At 33.4% G+C, this 24,846-nt stretch overlaps 2 pseudogenes; one reads left to right on the plus strand and one right to left on the minus strand.

Moving 5' to 3' along the window:
- Nucleotides 1-9,089: 9,089 nt before the first annotated feature.
- On the plus strand, nucleotides 9,090-11,551 carry LOC120129970 (annotated as a pseudogene).
- A 1,166-nt stretch (nucleotides 11,552-12,717) lies between these two features.
- LOC120129971 lies at nucleotides 12,718-13,892 on the minus strand (annotated as a pseudogene).
- Nucleotides 13,893-24,846: the final 10,954 nt, after the last annotated feature.

The following is a 24,846-nucleotide window of genomic DNA, read 5'->3' on the forward strand; positions in this document are numbered from 1 at the left end:
ATATGGTCGAGGATGACAATTTTGATTGCAGTGAGGATGATATGCTCTTTATTTCAACGACTCAATTGACGGATGCTTGGATTCTTGATTCTGGATGTTCTTATCACATCACGCCAAAATATGGAATGGTTTTCGACATACATGTCGGTTAATTCTGGTTCTGTCTATTTGGGTGATGATCGATGTTGCAATATTGTTGGTATTGATGATGTCAGAATTAAGATGTATGATGGTTTTGTTCGGACGTTGTGTGGTGTTTGGCATATCCCATATTTAAAGAATAATTTGATTTCTCTAGGCACTTTGCACAAGAATGGTTTTATCCCTAAGGCTGATGAGTATAGGGAAACCATTCGGATTGTTAAAGGAGATTTGACTGTGATGAAAGGAAAGATATCTGTAGGGAATATTTACAGATTGTTAGGGAATACCGTAGTAGGTGGAGTTCATTCTGTTGAGTCATGTGATGATACTACCAAACTGTGGCATATGCGTCTTGCTCATCTTAGTGAATGTGGTATGGTTGAATTACATAAAAGAAATCTGTTGCAAGGTGTTAAAAGTTGTAAGCTCGATTTTTGCAAGTATTGTGTTCTTGGTAAACAGACTAAAGTTCGTTTCAAGACTGGGAATCACACAACTGAAGAGATTCTTGAATATGTGCATTCTGATGTATGTGGGCCTTCCACGGCATTGTCTTTGGGTGTATATGTTACTTTAATTGACGATTTTTCACGAAAAGTTTTGGTGTATTTTTTGAAACAGAATTCTGACGTTTTTAAGAAGTTCAAGCTGTGGAAAACTGAGGTAGAAAACCAAACAGGAAGAAAAATCAAGTGTTTGCGGTATGACAATGATACAAAGTACATAGATTCACAGTTTCTAAACTTCTGTAAGGAGCATGGGATTAAGAGGAATTTTACAGTGAGCAAGACACCACAACAGAATGGTGTTGCGGAACGGATGAACAGGTTGTTGAATGAAAGAGCCAGATGTTTGCGGTTGAATGTGGGGCTTCCCAAACACTTCTTGTAACATCATCCATACCGGGTTAGTGATCAAATTATGGAATTTTAAAATTCAGTGACCAAATTGGATAGATTAAAAAGTTTAAAGAATTGATGGAAATGTTTTATGTAGGATTAATTAGCAAGGAATGATGAATAAAAGGGGAAAATGAGTCTTTTGACAAGGAAATAATTAAATCTTATTTGAGGATATTTATTCCCACGTGGAAGCTAGTGAGAAAGACCAAAAGTTTCCAGATTTCGCTTCTTCATTTTTCTTCTTCTTCACCGTGAAGACAAAGTTAGAGGTGAGTTTCTTGTTAATCAAATTCTTGATGAATTTAAGGTTGCCTATTGATCATTAGATGATAACTAAGCTTAAGGAAAGCTTAGGTTATCTTAAAATCAAAAGATGGTGGAGTTAGGAATGATTAAAGAAAGGAAGTAGAAAAGTGAAATCTTGGAATAGAGTTCATAATAAGAATTAGAAGTGGTATTTGACTTGTCATCAAGCTAATTAAAGGATATGAAGTGTCCGAATTCGATTTAGAACATGTTGGAAATTGAGTGAAATTCTTAAATTTTATATGAAGAATTGGATTTCTAAGTTTTAAAGGTATCAAATGGATAATAATTAGTTTAAGTAAGTGTATGCAAGTTAGGGATATAAAAGGAGGTGAAATATAAAGTGTAGAGAATATTATAAAGAGATCTTCGTGCTTAAAATGACATTTCTGGGTTATGTGCATCGATGCACATTCAATATGCACCGATGCATCAAGGATAAATCCCAGAAATTGTTCAAGGTGTATCGATGCACAGAAAGTGCATCGATGCACTCTTTTAAAATACAAACATCGAATGCCATCAATGCATCGATGCATAAGGAGTGCATCGATGCACCCCCTTAAATATAAACATCGAATAGGATTTATGCATCGATGCATGGTGTGGTGCATCGATGCATACCTTCATTAAAAGATGAAAATGACTTTTCTTTTAGCCCAAGAAATGATAGTTTAGAATACATTAATTAGTATACTGATTAGCATCAATGAATTACTCTGTAGATACCGAGCCTAAACAAGTTCCAGAACAATTGTCTCGTAAGATCGATCGAGGAAAAAGCAAGGAAATATAGGTGAGTGCATATGCATAGCATGAATATGTATTCTATTCAGTTCTAGACTTGTGATAAGTCTAGATTCAATATTTTGATACATGATCGCATTTCATATTATGATACATGACATGAATTCATATTATATGCATTAAGTGCCATGAATATGCAGGAAAGGTTATATAAGCTATGTGATAAAGTGATGGAACATGATATGTTTATGTGATAAAGGTATGGAAATTATATGTCTATACAATATAAATTATGGGAATGGTGGAAGCCCATGTTATGTAGATGAGAACTATAGGTATAGTTGGCATGCCAAGAGTAGAGGGTCTTCGGGACATATATGTATTCTTTGGAACATGTGTGAGGTCTTTTAAGACACATACTTGATCATTGGCATATGTATATGATTCTTAAGGAAAATTTCTATGTGGTCCTTAGGGACAATCTTATATGGCACTACGGTGCAATTCTACGCGACACTTCGGTGCAATTCTACGTGGTACTTTGGTGCGCTTATATGAGCTGTGGTGACAGCATAGTGCACAACCTCACAGTACTCACATACCTTAGGTTCTCAGTATGGTATCATGGGCCAATAATCTTACTAATATTAATTCATGAATGTTAATATATTATGCTTATAGCTAAAGAACGTGATGATATAAACTGTATGGTTAAGCATTTGATTTCGTCTCATTCCATTTAATTATGGCATTTCCATTACATTTCTTTATTATCATTATTATTATTATATTGCCTCACTAAGTCGATGACTTAGCGTGTGAGTGTTTCACACGTAGGATCAGAGAAAGTAGACGATCAAGGTTAAGCAGCTAGACAACATTACTCTTGCAACTATCAGATCAGAGACAACTTGAGCAGTAGGTCCTTTTGTTATGTAAATGAATGTTGGCATGTAATCAAAGTGTCAAGTGGTGTATGCTCTGATTATTTTGATAAATTTGTATTAGCATATGTATATTATTGTATTTTAATAATATAAGTTCAAATCTTTTATCGGTTTTTTTAGAGTACTATTTTGTTTAGTCAATGTGACATCCTGGACTCGTATCCGGGTCGGGTACGGGTTGAGGGTGTTACACTTCTGGGCTGAGGCTGTTAACATGACTTGTTATCTTATCAATAGATCGCCAAGGGCATCATTGGTTGGGAAAGTTGCAGAAGAGGTATAGACTGATCATGATGTTACTTTTTATCACTTACGAATTTTTGGTTGTCCTGCTTGTGTGCATGTACCTACTGATGAGAGATCCAAACTTGATGCAAAATCGAAGGAGTGCATTTTTTCTGGGTTACAAGAAATGTGTCAAAGGATTCAAGTTCTGGGATCCAGTTGCGAAGAAAATTGTGATCAATAGAGATGTTTTTTATGAACAACCCATATTGCACCAGAAGAAAGACACGACAGTGGTGGATTTCGACCAGTTTCCAGTTGAGAAAACATAAACTTCTCAACCGAATTCTGATGGTTCCACTACGGATGATTTGCAGGATTATAGTCTCGCTAGAGCCAGGGTGAGACAGACGAATATAAAACCTCCGAACAGATTGGGTTTTGAAGACTTGGTCTCTTTTGCACTTACTGTTAGCAGTGATGATCCAATTACTTTTCATGATGCTGTTACTAGTCAGGAAAACGACAAATGGATGGCTGCCATAGCAGAGGAGATGGAGTCTTTGAATCAAAATCGTATATAGGAGTTAATTCGCCTTCCTGAGGGTAAGAAGCCGATGGTTGCAAATGGGTGTATAAGAAGAAACCAACAGTAACAGAAAAAGAGGGGGAGAAGTTTAAGGCTCGTTTGGTAGGAAAGGGTTTTTTCACAGCAGAAATGAGTTGATTATGATGAAATATTTTCTCATGTGGTGAGGCACACTTCAATCCGAGCACTACTTGCATTGGTGGCTAGTTGGAATTTGCATTTAGAGCAGATGGATGTTAAAACTGTTTTTTTGCATGGTGATTTAGAGGTGCAGATCTACATGCATCAGCCTGAATGTTTCACTCAACCTGGAAACGAGCATTTAGTTTGAAGATTGAAAACTTTTTTGTCGGGTTGAAACAGTCTCTGAGACAATGGTACAAATGGTTTGACTCCTATATGATCAAAATTGGCTACAAGCGATGTGAGTATGATTGTTGTGTCTATGTTAAGAGCCTTGATGATGGTTTTTTTTATTTTTTCTGTTATTGTATGTTGATGATATGTTAATTGCTGTGAAACACGGATGATGTTATTGGTTTGAAAACTTTATTGAGTCAGGAATTTGATATGAAAGATTTAGGTGTTACAAAGAAAATTCTTGGAATAGAAATTTGCAGGGACAGAAACTCAAGGAAACTGTGGCTATCTCAACGGGGTTATGTTGAGAAAATGCTAGAAAGATTTGCGATGAGCAGCGCAAAACCAGTGAGCACTCCATTTGCGAATCACTTTAAGCTCTCATCAAAATAGTGCCCTAAGACAGATAAGGAAGCTGAAGATATCGCAAAGGTTCCGTATTCTAATGATGTTGGCTGCTTAATGTATGTAATGGTATGTACTCGTCCTGATTTAGCTCATGATGTTAGTCAAGTTTGTAAGTGCATGTCTAAACCTGGTAAGCAACATTGGAAGCATTCAAGTGGATCTTTAGGTACCTAAAGGGTACTATGGGAAATGGAATTGTTTTTGGTAGACAACGGGATAATCCTTTGGTTGTAGGATATGTGGATTCAGACTATGCGGGTGACTTGGATAATAGAAGATCTACGACAGGGTATGCCTTTACTCTTGGTGGAGGGCCTATTAGTTGGAAGTCTACTGTTCAATCTGTTGTGGCATTATCTTCAACTGAAGCTGAATACATGGTAGCGGTTGAAACTGCAAAAGAAGCTTTATGGTTTACTGGTTTAGTGAAGGAGTTTGGTGTTCAGCATGGTGGAGTTCAGTTACTTTGTGACAATCAAAGTACTATTCACTTGACTAAGAATCAGGTATATCGTGCTAGAACTAAGCACATTGATGTAAGGTTTTACAAGATCAGAGAGTTGGTTGCATCTGGAGAGATTTTGTTTCATAAGGTACATACTGATGAGAATGTCGCTGATAAGTTCACCAAGCCAGTTACGACAGACAAGTTCATTCATTGCTTGGACTTGTTGAATGTTTCGAGTTGTTAAAGAAGTAAGGTAACCCAACCCACATTGAATGTTTCCTAAGGGGCATGATATTCTCCAAGGTGGAGATTTGTTAGGTATGACTCATAAATATACAGGCAAAGAAGAAAGTCTCGTAGTGGGGGTTACGATTATGTGGGTTGAGGGTGCGGGGTCGCAGCCCCGCAGTACGATACAAGATTATTTTTGTAAATATGTAACATGGTTTATTATTGTAAAAGTAGATGTAACCTAAAACCTATAAGACATTGAATTAAATAAAAATTCTAGCGCCACCTAAGGCACCGATGACGTAAGCACATTGCTGAACCTCGTTAAAATTCTTGTGTTCTTTCTGTTTTCTTTATCGGATTATTCAACACTCATTAATTCCAAAAATAAATGTTTTTTTTAAATATTTGATCAATTAAAACTTGTCATATTAGTCCTATTATTTTTTCCCATTTATTCTTTTAAAATTTTGGTTAATTTATTGTGAAAATAAAAAATAAATTAATATTAAAATATCAAAGAAGAATAAAAAAAATCCATAATCTCAATTTTTCTCATTCGAACCAGAACTTAGGTAGAAAACTGGTTTCTGTTTTTCTTTTAGAACTCAAATTAGGGCATTTTTTATTTATTTCCTTTTACTTTTATTTTTATTTGTTGAACTCTCTTTCTTCTTTGCATAATTTTATTTTTAGTTTATTCTATAAATAATGTCAATTAAAATTTCTAAATCATACTAATCTACACTTGAACGCTCCCCTAAAGTAGAGTAAAGAAATCTTATGGTTGTACTAGAGGTAATGGTGTATTTTTTTACCTTTGGATTTTATTTAATTGTATTATTCGAGAAAAAAAAACTTGTTCACTATTATAAGGTTTGATTTAAGTTGTTTTATATACCTTATACCTAGAGATAATGTGATTTATTTCTATGAAATGAAAACAATGATGAAAATTTAAATGTGATTGATGAATTAAAAAAATAAAATCCAAATCTTATTTTTGGCAGTATTAAATACATAAAATTTAAATTTATAATAAAAATAATATAAATTTAATTTAATTTAATTTTTATATATATATAAATTTTTATTATAAAATGATAAAAAAGAAATTGTAAAGAATTGATCATATGATATAATGTAAGTCAAGTTTAAATAATATCTTTTCTACGATATTTATAATGTTTTTAAGAATAAAAGAACAAACCATTAATTTCAAGAAGAAGAAAAACATACATGCTCATGACCGAATTTCAAAATACATCAACCAAAAATAGGTAACCCATAAAATCAAGGATAAAATACACAAATGGTCCCATGAATATAGAATACTATTATGTTGAATCCATTGACTATTAAAAGTTACAAAATGGTCACTCGACTGTTTATTATGTTCTAAACTCGTCTTTTTTTTATTAGAAAATTAACAACAGTCTAAGTCGGTCGTTAACCTGTTGACTGGTATATAATAAAATATGATCTCATAATCTCAAACGACTATCATATCTCAATCAGCATGTTAATATCCAATTTAGACGACCGTTAATCTTTTTACGGAAAATGACAAGTTTGAAACATAATGAATAGTCGGGCAACCACTGTATAACTTTTAATAGCCGAGGGACTCAACAAAACAACTCCCTATAGTCGGGAGACCGTTATGTAACTTTTAATAGTCGAGAGAGTCAACGAAACAACTCCCTATAGTCGGGAGACCATTATGTAACTTTTAATAGTCGAGGGGTTCAACAAAGCAATATCTTATAATTGGGGGACCATTTATTTACTTTACTCTAAAATCAAAATGGAAAATTCAGAAAAGTGAAAGAAAGAGCATGCCAATAGTATAAAATTCAATTTCAAACACTAACAATAATCAAGATGGCCAAAGCACCAACAATAATCTATATTGGTTGATTGAGCCTCACCGGGCTTCCACCAAATGCTTGCCTGAATCCTCTGTTTCATTGAATCTTACACATCTCTTTTTTTTTTTTTGAAAGATGGGTACTTTGTATTGAATCTTACACATCTCTTAATTCTCAAAACATTTCAATTGAAATTTATTCTCCTTCCCCTTCATTTTCAGGCTTCCAAAGTGTATAACATGTGAGCTTGAATTATTGTTCTAACACACGACCCCATATCAAGACCAAGACACTTCTCTCTCTCTCTCTCTCTCTCTCTTTATATCTTTAACCCTGCAATAAAATCACGGAAAACAGACAAAATGAACAGTTTTCACATGCATAAATCTCCTTCAGAAGATTGCTTCATGCAATATGTATATATAATACAAAAGAAAACGCAATCAATGTTAGAAATCAGTAGATATATATTCTATGATGAAGGTGAAATAGTTATTAATGGTTACAACCTTTCATGTCAGAGTACTTGGTGGTCGTAAACTTCTATGATGCAGCATCTAAAACAATGCCCTGATCATCAAATGCAATCAATTTTAGAAATCAGTAGTTATATATATATAATGAAGATGATGAATTATGTTATTTTTCTAATTAACTTAATAAGAGGCTTAAAAAATCTATATTTTGACTCTTTATAATATTTTAAATATTAATATATGACATGTCATATGCATTTAAATACGAGTATGAAAATATGGATATATAAATCTTCCACCACTACAATAAAACTTGAATGAAGAAAGTTTAAAAGGCAGTCAATTGATATAATTGTATTAACAACATACAAAAGAATGTGAGATCGAATAGTCTACACATTGTATAAAGAAATTATACTCAATATGTAGTAGCCAACTTCTACTAATTAAACTTTCTTATTCGTGAAAATCAAATAAGCATGCAACCATCCTCCACAAACATACCTCTGGAGGGTCAAATTTGGCCCCAAGGTTGCTAAGTTTGGAATGGGCTTCTGCAAAATCCTAGAAGAATGTCTCTTGATCTTCAGCATATTTCTCAGCATATACCTGCAAAGAGCGTAAATGCTCACCCAAAACTGTTATTATATATATATATATATATATGTATGTTCTTTCTGGCTTGAATTTAACTCGATCTACTTTCCTTGAAAGAGGGATATTGAAAAAGAACAGCATCAGTTGGCAACACGAGCAGATCTTCATCTCTTTTCGCTTTGATCTCCTCTATGTACAGATAAAATATATAGAATCAGGCGCATGATAATGATAAATAAATATCACTCCATTAAGTATATATATAATTATTTAATTAAATTTATATTATAAGCTAGTTACATATTAATTTTACTTTTAAAAATATTTAAGAAAATAATAATTCATACAATAATAAAAATATTGTTGTCAATAATATTCAATATTATATTAAAAATAAAATAATTAAAATCGATTATTTTAAAATCAAACACAAATTAATAAATTTAAATAAAAATCCATTACTTCTTCGTTTATAGTAATAAATTGTTAATGTAATTTTTATTAATATAGTTTTTAAATAATCTAATAATAATAACAAACAAATACATAAATAGAACGCCTCAATCATGATAAAGGAAAGCCCTCTCTAATAATTTCAATGAGAGAATAGTTAGTATTAAAATGTCTATACTCTATAGAACTATATAACTCTAACGGAATAACTTCAACATTTGTTATCGACGGCCCTGTGATGCACAGCGATCATTTTTAACGCCGGAGTGCTCTGGAAGAAGAACCAAACAAAATTAAAAAGAAAAGAAGTAGGCGTATAATTTAATAAGAATTTCGAAGTTTGAATTTTATTCGATTGATTGTTCTATTTTTGTAACTGATTTTGGATCATAATGGGGAGTAAATCGAAGGACAAGGCGGTTTTTTATACGGAGTCTGCGGAAGAGATGGTGAAGAAGTTGAGAGCTAGCTTCCGTAGCGGGAAAAACTAAAAGCAACAAATGGAGAATGTCTCAATTGACAGCCATGTTGAGGATGATGGAAGAGAACGAGCCGCAGATCTTCTCCGCTCTTCTTGGTGATCTTTCCAAGCCAGGACTCGAATCTTCGATTTACTAGGTAAAAGCTGTTAGAATCGAATCATAGTAAATATGAAATCGAAAAAATTCAAAATCTATCATGGAAGACAAGTTCTTGAATATTTATTGCTAATGCAGTTCTCTCTCATTGTTAAAATCTGCAGCTGACAGGATGTAATTGTAGTAAGAGTTCTTCACATTACTGGCACATTCTTTACGTTAAAGCTTTTTCAGTACCTGTTAATACTTTTACCTTTCATGTGTGAAGATTCTTCGGAATATTAATTTGGAAAGTGAATATTACTTTATTTAGTACAGATAAAGATTAAGAATAAGTAATGAAATGTTGGTATCCATGTCAGTGATTGGACAAAAATTGAAAACTAAAAAACAAGAGAAGAGAAACAGAGAGATGCCTTGCTATCTACTTCGAATTGTTATAACTTGATGATTGGAGTTTCGGCTTGACAAAATTAACTTAGCCGTATTGTTAAATGAATTCAAAATTTAAGAAAAACCTTTCAATCAAATGGTGACACTAGTACTTGTCTAGCACACTTAAATAGTTAAGTGTCAGATTCACACAAAAAAAAATAGTTAAGTGTCCTAATTGACAAAATTTCAAAATCAATGGTCAAAATGAAAAGGAACAAAAGTTAAATGGTCATGCGAATAGTTTACCCTATTTATATTTAGGCTCAGTAAATATGTTACCTTTTTGTCCTCTTGTGATATTGACATGGTTTACTTTTCAGATAGCGATGTTAAAGAATTCAATCAGATTGGCACTCAAGGAAATGAAGTATTTGATGAAGCCAGAAAAGGTAAAATTTTGGGTGCCTCTACACTATGTGGAAGCTTTCATTAAGGTTTCTTGTTTGACATTGGAAGAGTTGAATATGATCAATTTGCCCCTTTTTGCAGGCAAAAACTTCACTGACTACATTTCCTTCATCTGCTGAAATTGTATCTGAACCAATGGGTGTTGTGTTAGTAACTCAACATGGAATTATCCTTTTTGTATGTTAAAACACCAGATGGACTTGTTCACATCTGCCTTTCTTTCCTTTTATTTCGTTTAATTCCTGAAATGTTTTGGAATATGACAATATTTGTATCTCTTCTTTTAATAGTGTCTCTTGATCCGGTTGTTGGAGCTATTGCAGCTGGTATGCTACAGTCTTAAAGCCATCATAATTAGCTCCAGCCTCAGCATCCTTGCTTGCAAAGCTGGTAGCTGATTATTTAGATGGCTCTTGAATTAAGGTTGTTAAAGGGGCAGTTCCTGAAACATCAGCACTACCGGAGCAAAAGTGGGACAAAATATTCTATACAGGTCCTTTATTCATTTGCATCCATTTACCTTCTCCTCTTGCTGAATCTTTTATGTCTTAATTAAGCATTCTTGGACAACTGCATTTTATTTTCATCTGTGATATGTGCATGATGCTTCAAGACATTGTCATATCAGTTTCTGATTGTAAGTTTTGTGAACCAAAACATCTTTGAAATTTTAGGCAACGGAGGAGTTGCGCGCATTGTAATGGCAGCTGCTGCAAAGCATTTAACTCCAGTTGTTCTGGAGCTTTGAGGAAGTCTGCCTTTGTTGATTCAGGCATCAATTTAAAGGTATGTGTTGTGTTTAATTTTGCCATCATGTCAGCCTTCCTTTTTGTGTGTGTGTATTTCAGGTGGCAACTAGGCGGATAATTGCAGGGAAATGGGGGTGTAATAATGGACAAACATGTATTGCTCCTGATTATTATTACAACAAAAGATCATGCTGTGAAGTTGGTAAGAATGCCCGTACACGTTAACATTTTTAAATTGTAATCCATTTCGTCTCAAAAAAATTTTATCCTGCAGATAGAGTCTGCCGGGGGTTTAGTCGTCAATGACACTACTGTACATGCAAGTCATACAAGATTTCGATGTGGGATTCATGAATAAAAGATTTTCCTTTTTTACGTTTAGTTAGTTCTTGAGATCAGTTAACATACACTGTATGTTCCTATTACTTGAAACACACTCCAATAAATTTCGATCTTCACATTGATCAAATCGACTATTATTTCAGCTTGCTGAGCACAATTTTCCATTCGGAGGAGTTGGGGACAGCGGAATGGGTTCGTACCATGGGAAATTCTCTTTCGATGCTTTTAGCCATAAGAAAGCTGTTCTCTATAGTGGATTTGGCGGTGATGTCCCTGAGATACCCACCATGCACAAGGTGAAAGCTCAGATTGTGCCGGGCTATTCTCAGTGGTAGCATACCACACATAATCCGTGCTTCGCTGGGATGGTAACAAGTCCGACTGGCTTTATTTTAAAGGTTATTTCGTATTTGATAAAAAGATTATATACTTATTAATGCTTCTAATTTTAATTTAATTGTTATTAAACTAATGATTTGACTTAAAAGTGACGGTCTTATGCCAGTCCTGTTCTTACAACGTTGCACGCATAAACAAAATGAAACTCAACTTCAGACTTGAATTTTTAAATATCTAATTTATTGATGCAAATTAGTTTAACACTCAAATATAAATTAGGTATTTAGTCGCATACTTATTCTTACATATTAGTTTTATCATTAAATTATATTTTTTAAATCATACATAAAATAACATTTTGATTTCGTTTCAGTTACATGTTATTAAAAAAATTATGATGATATTGATGTGTTACTATAAGATAATGACACGTCATCATTGATAAAAAGAAAAAAAATGTCACATTAGCCGTTTCGTATATTTTTTTAACGATAGATAATTAAAATTGTATAAAAATACAATGTTATGTATTATTTTAAAAAAATACAGTTAAGTGATTAAAACGAAACTGCAAAGACATGGGTGACTAAATACATAGTTTATCCTAAAATATAATTCATATGATCTCAACTAACACATTAAATCTTGGGGCATGATCCAATTACATCCACTATAAAATTAAAAGTTTTACACCTTTTTAGCACCGTTAGTTGAGGAAAATCAAAGATTGAGATTAACAATAGGAAATGAGAAAATATTCACTAAAAGAAAAAGAGTTATTCTCAATTTCCCTCATCAAATGTCCTAAAAAAGTGTAAAACTAAAAATTTTACACCGAGTATAAATGGATTTTAACCCTTGATTCTTTATACAAAATTAGATAAAGGCTTAATACATTTTTTTAGTGCGTGGATTATATTTCAAAATACGATTTGGTGACTAAAGATTTTTTTGCTCTGTTAGGTACCTATTATTAAAAAAATTTAGACACCAAATCATATTTTGAGGTATAGATAAAACACTTAAAAATGTATTAAGCCTCGTATAAATATCCAATGGAAAGTGAAGTTTCTGTGGCAGAAAACACAAAATCTCCACAAGAAAACAAATTCCGGATTTCTAAATAAATAAACAGACACACGCTATGATCGATGATCGATGATCATCCAGATTCTCCTAAAATACTAACCGCAACAGCCCGCTGTTTAGATATAAGCTCTTTGGGAAAGTTAATGACGAAAGACAGTTTCAAGTTCCCTCGACTTTCCTTTTGTTTCTTGTTGACCATTCCCTGGCCTTCGATTACCCTTTGATAATCGGCCCAATGATTTCATCGATTTCCAGATCCATGGTCTCTCCGCCTAGTAAAAGTATTGGAACGGAGCAACCGGAGAGAGCTTTGACCAATGGGATATCAACATTGAGCTCCATATCATCACCGTCTCTCCGGAACAAACTATGACGTTTCTCGGCGATTACGAAGGTTACATCAGCAGCGTAAGCTCCTGGGCTTTCGTTTCCCATCCCTTCAAATGTTACCTTTGTCCCTTTCTTCCATCATGGCTGCACTTCTATTGATAATAACTCGCCTTCTTGTATTGTTTTCCTGCTAATATATTGTAATTCTTATATGAAGTCACATAAAATGTGAAAGAGAATGAATGCTTAGCATTAATACGAACCCGGATAATGTAAGAACATATCTTGTGACCTTCACTTTCTTCGTACATCCATAACACAACTCTTCAAGCGTGCATTCTAAATTTCTCTCGATGGCCGAAGGTTTCATCATCGAAGCTGAGTTCGAATATATGATTGGCTCATCATTCCACTTGCTCGACGATCTTCTTGATTGATTATTGTCAAATCCACTTCCATCGGCATCTTTTGCATTTCCGTTAATATTGTGTAGACACTCGTTTTTGTCATGGCAAAAAATATTAAATATTTATTATTATTATTACAATTATATTTTGTGCAGCCTTTGAAGCCCAATCCAGTACAAGTTACCAGTGACCCATTACAAGCCCAAACTTGAAGCCCAAGTGGAAATCTATTAGTCCACCAGCAATACAAACCAATTACAAGAAGACTCAACAACCCAACAGTTGACCAAATCAATAACCCAACTAGAGAGAAGACCCGGATCCAGATCCAAACCCGAGGCCTATGAATCGACCCATCTTCAATTAGGGTTTTGAAACCCTAGCTCACTCCAACAATGTCACCACCGCCAGTGACCATCACAGCAACCCCGAAGCCAATCGAACCGCCGCAACAGTGAACGCCGAGCAGCTGTAACAGTGAACGTCGACCATCGAAGCCACCTGTCGTCATTGCATGCGTCAAAAACAACCAAATCAGTATCAACCAAACCAAATCCACTAAATAAATTTTTAAACAAAATCAAATCTAGTGGAGAAACCATTACAAATAAACACCCGAAATGCCACTAAAATACCATTAAAATCCCACTCAAACACCATTATTCGGGCACTAGTGGAAGAGTCAATATTGAGCAACCAAAAATATGTTATAAATGGGGGAGATTCGAACAAAGCAAGAGGGGGAACCATTCGAACAACCATAGGCAAGCAAGAACAGGGAAACAAATTGTAAGCAGGAGGGTTCTTCATCAGACAAGTGGGGGGAAAAATAGTTTGAAAAAAAGGCAGAAAATTCTTAGATCAGCTAGGGGGAATTTTCGTTGTAACAGAAAGAGGGGGGTTCCTTTTCGGTGTATTTTCCAGAACGCGAAAGCAATAACACATCAAAAAATTTCAGGAATTTTGTTCTTATTTTTTTATTTTGATTTCGAGCATAATAAAAAAATAAAAAAATTCGAAGAACGAGAGAGAAAAATAAGGAAAAGAAGAGTTTACCTCGGATTTAAGGCTCTCACCAACGACCAAGCGTTCGTTGAAGCGTTCATGGTGCATTCTTTGTGTTAGGTTGCGGTTAGGAGGGGTTTTGAAAGTTTAAAGGTTTGGTTTAGAGAAAATAGGGGTGTAGGATCGGTATTTTGGTTTGTTTTGAAGGAGAATGGTCCCTCGTCGGGGTGGCGTAGGGTGGTGGTCATGGTGGTTCATGATCATCGGTAGGATTCACATAGAAACAAAGTAACAAATAAAAAAAAATTGAAATGGGAAGAGAGGGAGAGTCTGTCGCATATTAGAGAAGAAAAGAAAGGTTGTTGGGTGTCTTAGTTTAGGTTTAGGGTGAGATTAATTTAAAATAAGTTTTTTATGTTAAATGTTTATTGAAAGTTCACTGCATTTATGCTTTAGGTACTGTTATCATATTTTTTTTTTCATTTTTTTCATCTTTTTGGTGTCTTGATTAAGTAGTTTTGTAGATTTTTATATGTTGGTTATTTATATAGGCTTTTATTTGGAAATAATTAAGTTTTAGTCCTCAAAATACATGTTTCATGAATTTTTAATTTCATCTTCATATTTTACGCATATTTTATTTTGATCCCTGGTTGTAGTCAAGTTATCTTTTTGTTTGTTTTTACATTTGGTTTGTCATTTTGAATTTTTTCCATTATAATCCTATACATGTTTAGGGATTTATTTTTGATTTCAATGTTGGTAATTATGTTAATTTATATTTTGGTTACATACATGTTGTGCATATAGTTTATTTGTGTTTATTAATTATTGTACATGTACATCATATTATAATTAATAAATGTGTAAATCTATGTTTATTTAGGGATTTTTTTATATTCTATATATATATAAATGCTTGTTGTACAAATGATGTCTTATGTCTTGTATCATGTGTAATACACTAATTATTGTGCTAAAGTGGCTTTGCATTTAATATTATATATACAATCTTATATATATATATATTGTATGTAAGCATTAAATGTTTTGATATATGTGTTATCACATGATTAGGGTATTATTTAATTAGTTATTATATTATTTTACATATTGATATGTTTACATATGTGTAAGTATACAAGTTTTTAATTTACAAATCGTATGACATTTTTACGTGAATTGTATGATATCCTCATGTGCATAACTTGACATCGGTACATAATTGGATTAAGGGTAATATCCTTTTAAGTTAAAATTATTTTAAGTGGATTGTCTTAACTTATTAGAGACCCACTTTTAACGATTTTAAATTAAAGTGTATTCCATCAGTGACACCTAAAAAATGATTCATCACCTTAAAATTTGAGGAATGGAAGAAAAAGAAATGTCCAACTATTTAAATTTATTGAGAAAAGGTCGTTAGAACTTATCTAAGATTTGGTCTCGATATTTTTAAATAATCTAACATTCTTTATCTTTCTCTAATGGCTTGGTAATTTTAATTTAATCTATTTGTGTACTTTTGAACATTGTAAAATTCATATGTTATTGTTTTGTTGTAGATCAAAAATCAAATTAAATTCGAACTTGTACATTTTATTGCAAAGACAATTAATTAACCGACTAGGTACCGATTTAGGGCGTTGTGGGAGTGTCAATCCTTCCTCACGCGTAACCGACTCCTGAACTCAAATTTTGGTAACGTAAACCCCAAGTTTGTCTTTTTAATTAAAATTAATATTTTATTAAAATGAAAAATTTATTTTTGGGTGCCCAATCCACACCCTAATCAAAGATTGGTGGCGACTCTTCGAACTGTATATTTTATTTTAAAAAAGGAATCCCAAATTTTTTGAAACGAGAGGTTTTTTTAAATCACATTCACTTTTAATTTAAATTTAATATGAAGAGAATAATTAAAAATTAGTGTGGTTTTTGAAATCTCATACGGACGTTATGACAGCTTGGCGACTCCGCTAGGGAACTTTTAGAGAGTCAAGCCATTAGTCGATTAATAAATTATCTTTGCAAATAAAATTACAAGTTTGATCTAATTTGGTTTTTGATTCCCTACTTGGTATTTGGTTTTAATATTGTTTGTTCAGAATTTGATTAACAAATAAATAATTGTACTGATCTGTTTGCTATTGATTTCAGATTAATTATGTGTTTAAAGAGGATTGATTTTTTGAGTCTTATGTGATTATGTATTGTTTTATTTTCGCTTTTCCTCACACATTGCACAGTTGCATTTGCATAACATGAGCTAAAACCCTGCTCCGTCTTATTTAAGTAGGAGTAAGAGACTACTCTCTTGTGAGGTTTTCACCTCCGCATGGGATAGTGGATCACTCCTGGAGCTCACGCCTTTTGATCCTTGTGAGGTTTTCACCCCCACATGGACATAAAGAGGTGTGTTCCATCGAAATTAAACTCGGTCCCAAAAGCCTGTAATGGGTCAGGATTGAGGGTTCGATAGCCCAAGGGGGAACCGACAAGGATAATTCGAGAACCTATTACTTTAGAATCTCGTGAGAAGGGTACACAAGGAAAAGATTTTTTGAGTCATTTATTTTCGTTTTTTTGAATAAATGCATGTGAACTAAAGATCATGTGGTTAGGTTTATTTTTTCAAACAAGTATGCGAATTAGATATCATGCGGTTAGGGTTTTGATGTTCAAGTAAAGCATGGGGGTAGATATCATGTTCGGGTAGGATCTGATAAAACATGATTGGGTAGTCAACATGTGAGGGTAGGATTCTTTAACAAATTATTATCTCTGATTAATTGACTAATGTTTACTAACTGGTTTTCTTCTGTCTTTGTTTTTCTTTTTTCTTTTGCATTGCACTATTCATTTCATGGTGTTGATTTGGGATCGATGTCCATATAGAAGGCTAGTAATATGGAACGAAAGGTTCAGAAAGAGGTTGAAGACAATGCAGATGTTATGAGGTGGTCGGAATAATCCCAGTTGACCAACGGAGACAGTTTGATGCTTGGGTACGTGTCGGAGATGTTTGGCTACACTCACACCAATGTACGTCAGAAATGAGCTAAAAGATATATGGGGAAGATGGGAGCAAGCTCAGGCGAGAGTTAAGTGAAGAGAGGACCTTATTGCTTGTTACTTAAGACATGATCGGGAAATCGCACAATATTTGGTCGACATATCTCAGGAAGTTGTTTCTATAAGTGAAGAACCGGATCCTGAAACTGAAGAAAATGTTGAGTTAATCGATGGACGAAATAACCAATAGGGGGTGAATTGGCAATAAAAATTTTGGTGGAAGCTTTTGCAGAAAATAGAAAATAATTGCACAACAATTTAGAGTGGTTTGACTTTCTCAACCAAAGTCTAGTTCCACTACCTTAACTATCCACACTAAGGATTTTCCACAAATTCACTAATTTGTGTTTCTTTCGAGGACAAGGAGTAACCTTATAAAACCCTTAAGAATTATACCCCAAATTCTTGAGAACACTCTCTCCCAAAGAGAACAATACAAATTTCACAAACTCAAAGAAAAACCTCACTAGGTAAAATGTTTGCACAATTCTAGAACAAAGAAAGAACACTCAAGAATAATACAATTGAGCACAATAAGTGTTCTTGAAAGAAAAAATGAATATTGAATGAAATAGGCTTGAAAATGCTCAAACTTAAGGTTTGATGCTTTCACTTTGATTCTCTCTCAATTCTTGTTGATTGTTATTGATCAATGGCTCCTAAACTTGTTAAATACACCTTGAATCACTTCTGAACATTGGGGATCATTAGTGAAGTCAATAGAGTCGTTATTGTGCGAAAACAATTAATAAAATAGTTGAGGAGCGTGGGGGGTATCGATACATATCCATAGGGTATCGGTACCTACAGTGTAAAATTCAAATATTTCGACTGTTATGGACTAGGGGTATCAGTACCATCCAGGGAGGTATCGGTACCATCCGGGCATTCTGTTTTTTCGGAACCAAAATTGTCATGGGGGTATAGGTACCATCTGATGGGGGTACCAGTACCATCCGGGCAATCTGGTTTTTCTTAGAGCTCTTCTATTTAAAAATTATTTTTGGCTCGATTTAGGCACAAAATACTTTGTAATATTTATTTAAAAATATTTTGAGATTAAAACATAATTTTACACTTTTTGACATTTGAAAAACTTGGAGTAATATTTTGATATTCAAATGGTTTAATCAAATATACTTTTGAAAATGATTATAAAATCTTAAAATCCAATAACATTTAATTTGTTATATCGAAACATCAAAATGTTTTCAACAATCTCCCCCTTTATGATATAACAAAATATTTAGTAATTTTAAGATTTTCTAATTGAAAATTATTTTTGAAATCAAGTTTTGAAATATTATTACTCTCCCTTACTCTAACACTTCTCCCCCTTTTTGTTAAATCAAAAAGACTCTATAAACGTTTTAAACAAGGCTTTTGAAAAATTTAGCCAATTGAAATTTAGAAATTTAAAGCTTAAGCTGCTAAGAACACAATTAAGAGAAATGTTAGCCATTAGTTTCATAAATCAATATTCATAAATAATGTGCAATGGTAAATTGCTCATATTAATCTAAAATGTAGATGATGCAAAAAATAATAGACATTAATCTTAAATTAAAATTCAAACCAAATATATATATAAACATGGAAGTTCAAATATTCAAATCATCTAAAAAAAATTCAAGCATCCAATCCAAAAACATCAAAAGGTTTTAACAATTCAACATATAAATCCTAAGTTCAATCCAAGCAAAAGCAAAGCAAAGCAAAGCAAGGCAAGGTCTAATCCATAGAAGGATTGGGAGGGGGATGAGGATAACGTGCTCGTATCTCAAGTGTGAGTGTGTCTAAATGTTCGTTCATCTCACGTTGCTAAGCCTCTATTACAGTGAGACGAGACTCCATGGATGCAAACCTCATATCAAATGACTCCAAGAATAATCAAAAATATGGAGGCGTTTGATCCTCTTGCTGTGCCAGCGCGTCCTTGGGTGCTTCATCGTCAATATCGTCGATATCTTGCATTAGTTGTTGAAGCTCCGGATCATCGTTCGCTGCCGCTGCTGGAGAGGAGGAGCTCGTGAAGAGCTAGCTCCCGGTGTTTTCTCAGGGGATCGAACCCATTGGATTGTTTCCGTATCCTTTTTCCATCCCGATTTATTTAAAGATGTAAAATTTATTTGGTTTTTGAGAGGGATGGCTACATCAAGTTGTACTCTAAGCTCGGTTTTGATAAATAGGTTACTCAGAAGACAACCGTAAACTAGAGTTTCACAAAGTTTTTTATTAGGGACAAGGTTTACGGTTTTAACGAGTTCGACAAATATAATCTGAGGTAGGTTAATTTTTCTATTATTCTGGATACAATGTATCCACCAAATATCTAATGCTCTAAAAGTGGAGTATTTGCCTCCAGATGGTCTAAACCACCAAGATATCATCAAATGAAGAAAACGATCTTGGTGATCTAACACACTCGCAATAGACCTAACCTTGTAAGGGGAACCTACTGTTTATTTTTCATTATATAAGCCGTCATTATCTAATCCTAATGCGTTAGCAATGTATTCAGAATCAATATGGATGAATCAACCTAGAAGATAGGATCGAATTCCTATTGTTTCGGTTCTAGCTCGGTTTTGAATACAAATGGCATTGGAATAGAAAATTCGAACGAGTTGTTGGTAAACTACTGGTTCGAGATGAAAAAGTTTATCAAATTTCCAAGCTTCGAGAGTAGGAAGATATCTAAAGTTTATTTCTTGAATAGCTCGAATAAAAGGAATACGTTCTTCCCGAATTTTATATAACTCAAAATACTAAGAATACCTAAAAAAGAGATTTTGTCTACGACCAGGTTCGTTAAAGCACGAATTTCGAATAGTCATTTCGGGATCATCAGCATTAGGAATTTGTTGAACAGGAGGTGGATTGAGCGGTGGGTTAGGTGGATGGTTTGAACGACTAGAGGATGTCCTAGGGCGTTTTTGAGACATGATTAAGAATCCGGAAGAGTAACCTGCAAATTTAAAACATATGTTTGCAATATAATCAATTTCCAAAACTCAAATGAGTCCCCAATATTTCAAGGTTCTCTAAAAATTCTAATGGGAAAATTTTGAAAACTATGTTTGAAAACAATGTTTGAAAATCAATGTGTAGTTTTCAAACAATATAATTAAATCAAAAACAACAAATTTAAAATCAAAACAAAAAATTTTTATTTTGAAAAATAAAAAAAATTGATCAAATATGTTGTTTTTGATGAAATTAGTTGTAGATTCTTGTTCTAAAACAAAATCTAAGTAATGCCCGATCACCATTTCAACCTAGAACCAATCAAAACTAGTCCTATGTTCAAAAATCAATAAAATAGAGTTTTTAGAAAAGTTACATTGAAATTTGAAGATTGAGTGGAATTTGATGTTGTTTGCACGAAATTAATTATGCTAGCAGGTTTAGGAGTTGAAAACTAAGTGAAATCCAACTTGAAACGTTGATTTCGAGTCAATGTAAAGATTAGGAGTGAGAGGGGGAGGCGTACGACGTGAGAAGAGAGAAGAGAGGGTTTTGAAATAAAATATGGTTTTGGGCGTTAATAACCAGAACCCGTGGAGGGTATCGATACCCATTCAAGGATGGTAATTGTACCCATGCAAAGGGGGTATCGATACCTAGCACGTAGAAAATAAAAAAAATATGTATTTAAACACTCAAAATGCTAAATTAATTATCTCTAGTGGTATTGACAACTCATTTTATGAAAATTAACTATGTTCAATCAATCAAATCTATTCTCAATCATAATTTTGAACATATAATTAATTTTCTCTAAGAGTCATAAACTCCCCCTAACTAATAGCAAAGAATACAATCAAACATATTATTTTTATAAGTATTTTCCAAAAATTAATTAAAAGTGCTAAAAATATTTTAAATACTAAGTCAAGGTAGGTTGGTCAAACCTAATTCTCTTCTAAGTGTCCAAAATATTTCTTTATCCAAAGGTTTTGTAAAAATGTCCACTAATTGGTGCAAAGTATCAATAAATTCTAGAACTATATCTTCTTTAGCGACATGATCTCTAATGAAATGATGTCTAATTTCAATGTGCTTAGTTCTAGAGTGTTGGATAGGATTTTTTGTGACACAAATAACACTAGTATTGTCACACTTTATAGGTATGGTACTAACCTCAATTCCATAATCTAAAAGTTACTGTCTCATCCATAAAACTTGTGCACAACAACTACCAGCTGAAATGTATTTCACTTCAGTGGTAGATAATGCAACACAATTTTGTTTCTTTCAAAACCATGAAATCAACATATTTCCTAGGAATTGGCAAGTACCAGAGGTGCTTTTCCTATCTATTTTACATCATCCATAATCCACATAAAATAAGGCATGTAAGCTTAAGCTAGAGTCTCTAGGATACCAAAGTCCTAAACTAGGAGTGTCCTTAAGGTATCTAAAGATTCTCTTAACAGCTAGTAAATGTGATTTCTTAGGGCATGATTGAAATCTGGCACATAAGCAAACTCTAAATATAATGTCCGGTCTACTTGCAGTTAGATAAAGTAAAGAGCCAATCATTAACCTATATAATTTAACATCCATACATTTACCTTCTTCATCTTTGTCAAGCTTTGTTGATGAGCTCATTGGAGTGACATGAGGTTTCCCATTTTCCAATCCAAATTTCTTGAGCATATTATTGACGTATTTTGCTTGATTGATGAAGATGACATCTTTTCTTTGCTTGATTTGGAGTCCCAAGAAAAATAATAGATCCCCCATCATGCCCATCTCGAATTCACTCTACATTAGCTTAGAAAATTCTTAGCAAAGAACATCATTAGTATAACCAAATATTATATCATCAACATAAATTTGAACTACTAATAAATCTTTACATTTATGCTTTTAAAAACAATGTAGTGTCAACCTTCTCTTTTGAAAAACCTTTTTCAATTAAAATATTTGACAATGTTTTATACCAAGCTCTAAGAGCTTGTTTTAAACCATAAAGAGCTTTTGTCAATTTAAAAACATGATCTGGAAATTTTGAATCTTCAAAACCAGGAGGTTGTTCCACATACACTTCTTCTTTTGTAAAACCATTTAAAAAATGCACTTTTAACATCCATTTGATATAATTTAAATTCATGAAAACATGCAAATGCTAATAACATTCTAATTGCTTCAATCCTAGTTATGTAAGCGTATGTTTCATCATAATCTATGCCTTCTTCTTAGTATAGCCTTGAGCAACAAATCTAGCCTTGAGCAACAAGTCTAGCCTTGTTTTTCACTATATTACCACTTTCATCAAGCTTATTCCTATATTCTCATCTAGTACCTACAGTAGATTTATTACTAGGCCTATTAACTAATGTTCATACTCTACTTCTCTCAAATTGATTTAACTCTTCTTGCATAGCCATAATCCAATGTTCATCATTTAATGCTTCTTTAATATTCTTAGGCTTTATGCATGAGATAAATGCAACATAATTACAAATATTTCTAAGAGAAGATCGAGTTGTTACCCCTTTAGATGGATCACCTATTATTTCACCATCTTTGACATAGTTGTATTCTCTTGGGTAAGAGATTTCCCTTTCTTCAATGGTTGGATTCTCGAGAACATCATGAGTTTTCTCATCTTTTGTTTCTTCCTTTGATGATGGTTCTTCAACGTTATGTCTAACGTCATTTGTGTTTACAATACCTACATCATCATTCACATAAGAATCCTTCCTCGGAAGAGGATTATCATCGAAAACAACATGTATAGACTCTTCTACCACTAGAGTTCTTTTATTAAATACCCGATAAGCTTTAGAATTTAAGGAATAACCCAAAAAAATTACTTCATCACTTTTAGCATCAAATTTGCCAAGATTTTCTTTACTGTTGTTTAAAACAAAACATTTACATCCAAAAGGATGAAAATAACTAATGTTAGGCTTTTTATTTTTGAAAAGTTCATATGGAGTTTTCTTTAAAATTGGCTTAATCATTACTCGATTTATAACATAACAAGCGGTATTTGTGGCTTCCGCCCAAAAATATTTTGGCAAATTGTTTTCATAAAGCATGGTTCTAACCATTTCTTCTAAAGTTTGATTTTTCCTCTCAACAACTCTATTTTGTTGACGGGTTCTATGTTCTGAAAAATTATGGTTAATACCATTATAATTACAAAACTCAGTAAATCCAAGATTTTCAAATTCAGTACCATGATCACTCTTAACACTAGTTATTGAGTAACCTTTTTCATTTTGGATTACTTTTGAAAACGTGATGAATTTTTCTAATGCTTCATCTTTAGTACTTAAGAATAGAACCCAAGTATATCTCGAATAATCATCTACCAATACAAAGCAATATTGTTTTCCACCCAAGCTAATAGTCCTAATTGGCCCAAAAAGATCTATACGGATCAATTGCCCGTCCAACTCAGTTGGTAGAGCACAAGGCTCTTAACCTTGTAGTATTGGGATCGAGTCCCACGGGGGCAATTTATAATTCTGACTGCCGGAGGTCTACCATGGAAGCTGCTCTCAACCTGGCGTTGGGGGCAACCTACTACCTTACCTCCCCCTCACCCCATTACATATGGGAATAGGGTCAGCTAATTTTACTAGTTGATACACCATTAATGGACTTAAAGAAGCTCTATGTTGTTTTCCTTTAGCACAAGCATCACAAATTTTATCATTATCAAATTTTAGTTGTGGCAACCCTCTTACTAAATCTCGTTGAATTAGTCGTTGTAAAACACTCATACTAGTATGTCCCAGTCTCCTATGCCATAACCAACTGTCATGTTCATCCTTAGCAACTAGGCATAAATTAGTCATATTAATAGAATCTAAATGCACCATGTAAATATTTCTTATTCTATGACCAACAAGCGTAATCTTATTAGATGCAATGTCAATGACTTTACAACCATTTGTTTCAAATAATACATTGTATCCTTTATCCAAAAATTTACTAATACTCAATAGATTATGCTTTAACCCATTCATATATAAAACATTTTGAATTTGTATGGAAGATGTATTATCTATTGTACATATACCTCCCCTATTGGCTATATTCGTCAATCGATTAACTCAACAATTGGCATCAGAGCCTAACTCATTTGAAGGTTTAATCGCCTCTTGAGTCGATTCAGGAAGAGTTACATCAATAATCAAAGTAATCAATGGCCTCTGCTTTAAACTTCAACTCTGGTCTCGATTCGATGCCCGTAACAAGCCTCATTTCTTCAATGGGGCTAACTATGCCTATTGGAAAAATAGGATGATGTACTTCATTCAAGTAAGTGACATGGGAGCATGGAATGTCATAGTAGAAGGATACATCAAGCCTCTCACTCATCCAAGATTGTGGAGTGAAAGAGAGACAAAAATGTTCCAGCT

This window comes from Hibiscus syriacus, unplaced genomic scaffold (genome assembly GCF_006381635.1).
Source record: "Hibiscus syriacus cultivar Baekdansim isolate YM2019G1 unplaced genomic scaffold, ASM638163v2 tig00110505_pilon, whole genome shotgun sequence".
In the NCBI taxonomy this organism is placed as follows: Eukaryota; Viridiplantae; Streptophyta; class Magnoliopsida; order Malvales; family Malvaceae; genus Hibiscus; species Hibiscus syriacus.